Raw genomic sequence first — 7,432 nt, 5'->3', positions numbered from 1 at the left:
CATCATATTCACTGAGATGCTGTCACTAGAGCTACTTAGACACGCGCTGACGTCGGTTATTTCTTTTTCCGCGCCAGCACGTGCAGATCCGGAGGGAGTGGTACCCCGTCACTTGTTGACTAAGTATTTTTTTTTATAATGTATGAATAAACTGTACTCCTGTACCCCTTGTGCATAGGGATGCCCGGTTTCAAGCTTTGGGAGGCCTGTCCGAGCACAATGTAGCTGACTGACCCGCACCGTGAGTGTCTCTTCTGCCTGGAGCGTGACCAGGACACAGTCGTGCTTCCACTGCTGGGCCCTAAAACCTTGCGTGAGCGGTCCAGAAAGTGGCTGGAGGCCTGGGAGTCTGCCCCATGTCGTTCCAGGACCCGCGGGAGGTCGAGGGCCCGGTCGCGGAGCAGGCACCATCATTCGAAGTCTTCTCACTTGGAGTCAGGTAAGGCGCAGCACAAAAAAACGAAGAAGCGTCGCAGCTCTTCGTCGTCCCCTCGCCGGTCGCGGGATGCAGCTAAGGGGGCAGGTGGCACCGCCCCTGCGGCTACAACGGAGCCTGAGCAGTTACCGTTGGTTTACCAACCTTTCCCAGGTCCATCGGCGACTCCGGCCGAATTGCTAGAGTTTGCGTCTGCAATGGCACGTATCTTTGGCCCATGAGGCCCAGCCGGCACTACTTCGGGCCCTGCGTGCCCCACTGTTCGCGTTCCTCGACGGGTCTGGCCTGACGTCGTTGACGCCCAGAGGCCTATATGGCTCTGGCTCCCTGTCCTTGCCAGTGGACCCTGTACGCCCCCATCGACGTCGCCGATGGTGGCGCCCGCCGGCTTTTTTTCTGACGTCTGCACAGTGCCGGAAGAGTATCTCCCGACGCTGATGGGGGATTTTTACCCTTTCATTCACCCTCGTCCACTTGTGGTGGAAGGTGAGGACTGGGATGGGTTTGAGGACCCTTATGCGGCACAGTGCGAGTCTGACCCCTGCTGGGATGAGGATGCGGGTGCCGGTGGCCCGAATTAAACTCAAGCGCCTGGTTCACCCTCTCCTTCTGCCCCTATGGAGGAGAGTGGTACCTCTTTCAACGGTGCTGCGTAGGGCGGCTGAGGCTCTTCACATCGAGCTCCATACAGTGGCTGCCAGGACCAACCTCCTGTCAGAAGTGCTTCAGCCAGCTTTTTCTTCTACAGAACCGCTGTTGCCTTTTTAATGATCCACTCACTGATATGCTTCTGGGCACTTGGTCCAGGCCCAACACAGGGACCCCTGTGGACAAGGGTGTGGGCAGACACCAGCACCCTACACCTGAGAGTTTGGTGGTTCAAGCCTCGAAGTCCCCGAGCACTGCCTGTCTCTTGGGCCTCTACTCCCATTCTGTAAGGGATGTGGTTGTGTGAGTGCTGCCTCAGTGTTCAGAGGGGCCCGGACTGTTCTCTCCCGCGCTATTACGGAGGGGAGAGATGCGGCTAAGTTCACGATACTTTGTGGTCTGGGTGTTGCGATTTCCACAACGGTGGTGCGACGCCGTCCTGCCTGACGACTGGTTTTTCTGCGGATGTCCAAAATACTTTGATGGACATGCCCTTCGACCGCACTCAGCTTTTTGGTGATAATGCAGAATCCACATTGGAACATTTCAAGGACTCTCGAGCCATGGCTAAGTCCTTAGGCCTTTCGACCACACGTACTCCTTCTGGTTCTGCCTTTTTGTTACTTTCGTAGCTCTGCCAGTGCCTCCACACCTTCCTAGTCCGGTGTTTCAAACCAACCACCAGACGCCAGTGGGTGGCAGGATTAGTCATCCACTCTCCCACTGGTGTACCATTACATCAGACGGGTGGGTTCTGGAAATTGTTCGAAGAAACGTACCCCTCCCCTTCGAGTCTACCCCCCCAGCCATGCCACCCCAGTTCAACCGCATGTCGGGGATCATTTGGCACTTCTCCAGCAGGAAGTTACAGCCCTCTTGGCCAAGGGGGTCATCGAGCGCGTTCCAATGCCAGAAGTAGGTTGTGGTTGTTACTCCCACTACTTCTTGGTTCTGAAGAAGGACAAGGGTCTAAGTCCCATCTTAGACCGTTGGAACATAAATCGCTTCCTCCGAAAGTTCAAGATGGTTACTCTGGCTCAGGTCTTGTCTGCTCTGGACCCACAAGACTGAATGGTGGCACTGGACCTACAGGACGCTTATTTTCATATTCCCGTCCTGTCAGCCCATCTGCGTTCCCTGCGATTCACGGTGGGCCAGGAGCATTTTCAGTTCACCACGCTCCTCTTTGGCCTTACCAGCGTCCCTCAGGTGTTCAGGAAAGTGATGGCGGTGGTCGCAGCTCATCTGCGCTCATCAGAGGTTTCAGCCTTCACCCTAGGTCGATTACTGTTTGTTCAATGCGGGCTTGCTCCAGACAGTCGTCCCCCACCTCCAGACTACGGCTGACTTCCTGCATTTGCTGGGGTTCTCCATCAACGTGTCGAAGTCTCACTGGATTCCCTCCCAGAAGCTCCTCTTCATTGAAGCGGTTCTGGACTTGGTGCAGTTTCGGTTTTATCCTCACGAACAGCGAGTCCAGGACATTCGGGCTATGATTCTGATCTTTCAGCCCTTGTCCTGGGTTTAGATCAGGACGACCTTGAGGCTGCTGGAGCTCATGGCCTCCTGCATCCAGCTGACAAACCATGCCAGATGGCATATGCGGACTCTGTAGTGGGACATGAAGTTCCAGTGGCACAGCATCAGGGGAACTTGTCTGACTACGTCCAGATCTCGGAGAGCACTGCTCAGCAATTGCAGTGGTGGGTCACGAATCAACATTAGGTCAGCGGCAGATCCCTCTCCCTTCCCCAAGCACAGCACACAGTGGTGACAGATGCGTCCCTCCTAGGATGGGGTGGCCACATGGGAGAGGCGGAGGTCAGAGGCCTCTGGTCTCCTGCGGAGTCCCGGCTCCATATCAACCTTCTGGAGCTTCAGGTGATCCTTCTTGCACTGAAGGCATTCCTTCCCTCTGTCCGGGAGAACGTGGTGCAGGTGTTCACGGACAACACCACCGCCATGTGGTGTTGCAACAAACAGGGTGGGTGAGGTCGTGGACCCGATATCAGGAGGCTCTGCGCCTCTGGACATGGCTAGAACGTCACAGCAGTTCTTTGACTGTTCAACACCTAGCGGGTTCTTTGAACGTCAGGGCGGACTAACTCAGCTGCCGATGTCTGATAGTTCACGATTGGCGTCTTCACTTGGAGGTGGTTCAAGGTCTCTTTCCACAGTGGGGAGAGCCTTGGTTAGATCTATTCGCCACAGAAGAGAACGTGCAATGTCTGCAGTACTGCATGTTAGAATTTCCAAGCAGACACTTGTTCAGTGACGCTTTTCGTTGCTAGAGGAGCTGCGGTCTGTTGTACGCCTTTCCGCCTATACCTCTTCTACCCAGAGTGCTGAAGAAATTCAGGCGAGACCGGGCCCAAGTCATCCTTGTGGCTCGAAGAGTTTGGTATCCCAAGCTACTCTTCTGTCGCAGCAGCTGGGGATGGTTCTCTACCCGAACCTGCCCAGCCTCCACCTACATGCGTGGAGATTAAGCGGCAACAGTTGATTCCATTTGACTTGCCTCCCGAAGTCTGTGATGTCATTCTGGCAGCCAGGCGTCCCTCCACTAAATCTGTATACGTGTGCAGGTAGAACAAATTTGTGGCATGGTGCACAGCCACGGCTGTGTATCCCCTTGCTGTCCCTCTTTCTGAGGCCTTTTGTTCCTTCTTTCTCTGGCCCGGCAGGGCTCTGCTCTGGGCACTATCAAGGGCTATCTTTCGCCCATTTCAGCTTTTCTGAGACTTCCAGATCAGCCTTCTCTTCAAGTTCCCTGTTGTACAGATGTTCTTAAAAGGCATTACGCATATGTTCTTTCATAATGCCTCAATGGGACTTGAATCTTGTTTTAACTTATCTCATGTCCGCTCTCTTTGAGCCGCTTCACAATTGTCCTTTACGTCTTCTGACTTTGAAAACTGCCTTCCTGGTGGCTAACACCTCTGCCAGGAGAGTGAGTAAGCTTCAGGCTCTTTCTTGTAAGCCTCCTTTTCTGTCGGTTCATCCGGACAAAGTTGTGCTTCGCACTCATCCTTCCTTCTTGCCAAAGGTTGTCACTGTCTTCCACATCGAGCAGACTATCACCATGCCCACTTTCTTTCCGCCCCTGCACACTTTAAGAGGAAGAGAGGCTCCACTGTCTGGACCCAAAACGTGCGCTCTCCTTTTACCTGAATCGCACACAAGAATTCCGGGAGGATGACCAGCTCTTTGTTGGCTACACAGTCGCCAAGAAAGGCTGGGCTGTTCACATGAGGATTATCTCCAGCTGGGTCATCTTGTGCATCAAGGCCTGTTATTCTATGGCTAAAAAGGAACCTCTGGTGGGGCTGCGTGTCCATTCTACCAGGGTGACAGCAGCTACTACTGCATTGGGATGTGCTGTCCCCCTGCAAGTCAGACTGCCACGTGGGTTTAGCTGCACACTTTTACAAAGCATTATTGCCTTGACAGTCTTGTCCGGAGAGACTGCTTCTTTGGCCGTTCTGTTCTCTTGAACTTTCTGGTGTGATTTTAGCTCAGACCCACCACCGATGTTGGTATTGCTGGGGTATCTACTTTAAGGTAAGTAAGCTATCATGAACAAGTTACTTATCTTCGGTAATGATATATCTGTAGGAAACATTAGTTAGTGATAGATTCCTTACCACCCCACCCATCCTCACTGTTCTGCGAACAGATTGCTAGGGTTGTTATCCTTTCGGGGTCTAGTTTCTACGCACCAGTGGTCAGTATCTTGCATGACTCTGCGTTCCTGTCGCAGAACGTTGTGTATAGAACTGACGTCAGTGCGCGTGGGCACGTCTATGTAGCATCTCTGCAAATATGATGCCAATGACGCACGCGGAGACATACGACGGCACCTGTCGACGCACTGGGGTACTGCTGACGAAAGCTTTCCGGGTCCAGTCTGACACCTGGGGATATTCTAAGGTAAGGAATCTATCACTAACTTCTTGTTCATATGTTACATTTGCCACATAATCCACTGTCACATAATCTGCAGATTTAAACATAAATATGTTTATAGCTGAAATTATTCAGAAGTCACTAAAACACAGCAACATGTTTTGCTGCACAATGAAATGCCCTGGGCGGGGTAGCGTTGGCCAACAGACGTGCACAGTACTAGCCAGGTAGTGCGCGTGACAGCAGTTGGCCGACGCGTGAATGGGAAGGGTTAACAAGAGTACAAATATCCAAACATTTAAATAATACCATCACAAAATGTGCCACATTGAGCTGCATAATTTGCCCCTCCTGGTTGCATAATTTAATCAACCCTGCTGCATACCTTGCTCTTCCCTGCGGCATGATTCCAGTGGCCCTGAGCATACACTGATTCAACAGTGACTAGTGTCGGGACTTAATTCTTGTTGCCTAATTGGACTTCCGCAGTTGTTCAGTCGTCATCCTCCCATTTGGAATATGGACACACTAAATGAAATAGAGACAAAAACCTGCTTCGTGTCCTCACACTTTTCGCCTTCGTATTCTGGGTGTGATTTAGAGTTTATGCTCTATTTTGACTGCCTAGTTTGAGTTGATATTCTGTGGCCCACTCTTTGGATGAAATGTCATGGCCAGTGAACCCGGTTTTCTTCCTTTTTTTTTTTTTTTCTTTCTCTCAAACTTTCACAGATTTAATAGATAATTAATACAGTTTGACCGCCAGTTCATAAAAGCTTGCAGTACCATGAGCTACTCATAAAAAGCCGCCTTGCTTGGTTCCCCCTATCAGTGTCCTGTTTTATATTTATTTAACCACATGGCTGCTAGGCGTTTTCCCGTCCGGCGCTGAAGCTCCAAAATCACCATTATTCATGACGAGCTGGCCTTGTCATCCGCGCACGGCAGGTAAGCGCCATGACGAGCCCAGCTCGTCATTAGCTTCGAAGGGGTTAAAATTACCACTTTACTTCAAGGGTGTATAAAAGTTCATATATAAGGAGTCTTGACTAAAGAGATACGGTTGGCTACCTTAATTGTTACATCAAATGACACAGAAGCCCATGTGTCTTGTCAGTGGCACATTTTATATCAATGAACACCTCCTATATTGGTGAATTTGTTTTTTGCCACTGAAGTGACTGTCCAGCTTTTAATAATTAGTATTGGTGGCGAGCTGCCAACTTCTTGTTCCTCTTCATTGTCTCAGTCTTCGAGGGAGAGGGGCGGGGGGGGGGGAAGAGAAGGATTTCTCTTTACCCTGGGGAGCAAAGGGTAAGTCACCTCCCCAGACATGCCACTCCATTCTCTCTGGAGCCGTAGTTAGTGGTGGCACCAGCTCCTCCAGTTCGAAGGACGATCCTAGCGTACCCACAGCAATTATTTGGACACTATCCATGATCTCTGTGGGTCAGATTCAGACCAGCAGTCCCTTCACGGTGAAGGGGACATTCACCCGCTACCCTCATTTGACGCTTTGTATCTGCTTGCTATTCAAAATGCCAGTGGGCTGGATATGTTGCCTGACTTTGAGATTAACACATTACCTGTGGAAATGGCTTCTTTCCATGCAGTGCTTTTGAAAGCAGAAGTGCTTAAGTTGTTCCCTCTTCCTCAGTGGAATATGAGCCAAACATCTTGTCTGACATCCTGCAGTAAATACTGGCACTGTGGAGCCATGTTCCCTATTAATGGGGCCCTTATTGAGGCAGTAAAGGATCCATGGTCTAAGCCACCATCATGAGTTGTGGTAAAGAGGACAGTAGCACAATGCTAAAGACCACCTCCTGGAAACCTAGCTTTATTATTGCGCCTGACCCCTCCAGAGTTTGGTGGTCCAAGCTTTCTCCACTACCGAATTGAACCCACTAACTTTACCACACCCTGCATCTTTGAATACAGGTTGTTAAAACTCAAAAGTTGTGGGAAAGACCTTTTAGGCAGGCAGCTACTTCAGCACACTAAGGGATATGGAAGAATTGGTGATCCCTTACCTGCCAGAACACCTTGTAGACCATTTTGCAAATGTGGCCTTTGATGTCATTGCATTATTAGGGTAGTCCTGGACACAACAAACTGACTCTCAGACCTTGAGCTCCTATGTTAGCCTCAGGAGGCATGTCTGACTCATCACTGTTGGTTTCTCTGCAGTGGTACAGGATCCTTTAATACGATATGACATTTAACAGAGCGGTTTTTATTTATATATATATATATACATATATATATATATACATACCACGTGACTCCTCCGAATCTCTCGGCGTCTCAAGCTAGCACGCCAGCAAACAGAAGGAAGACGGACCACGGTAATTCAGCATCAGAAAGATTTTATTTCGGTACACAGAAAGCAGCTACGCGTTTCTGGCAAGTTATGCCCTTGATCACGCTGCAACATGTAAT

Source organism: Lissotriton vulgaris, chromosome 4_1 (assembly GCF_964263255.1).
Source record: "Lissotriton vulgaris chromosome 4_1, aLisVul1.2, whole genome shotgun sequence".
NCBI lineage: Eukaryota > Metazoa > Chordata > Amphibia > Caudata > Salamandridae > Lissotriton > Lissotriton vulgaris.
Note: the sequence above shows the minus strand (reverse complement) of the source record.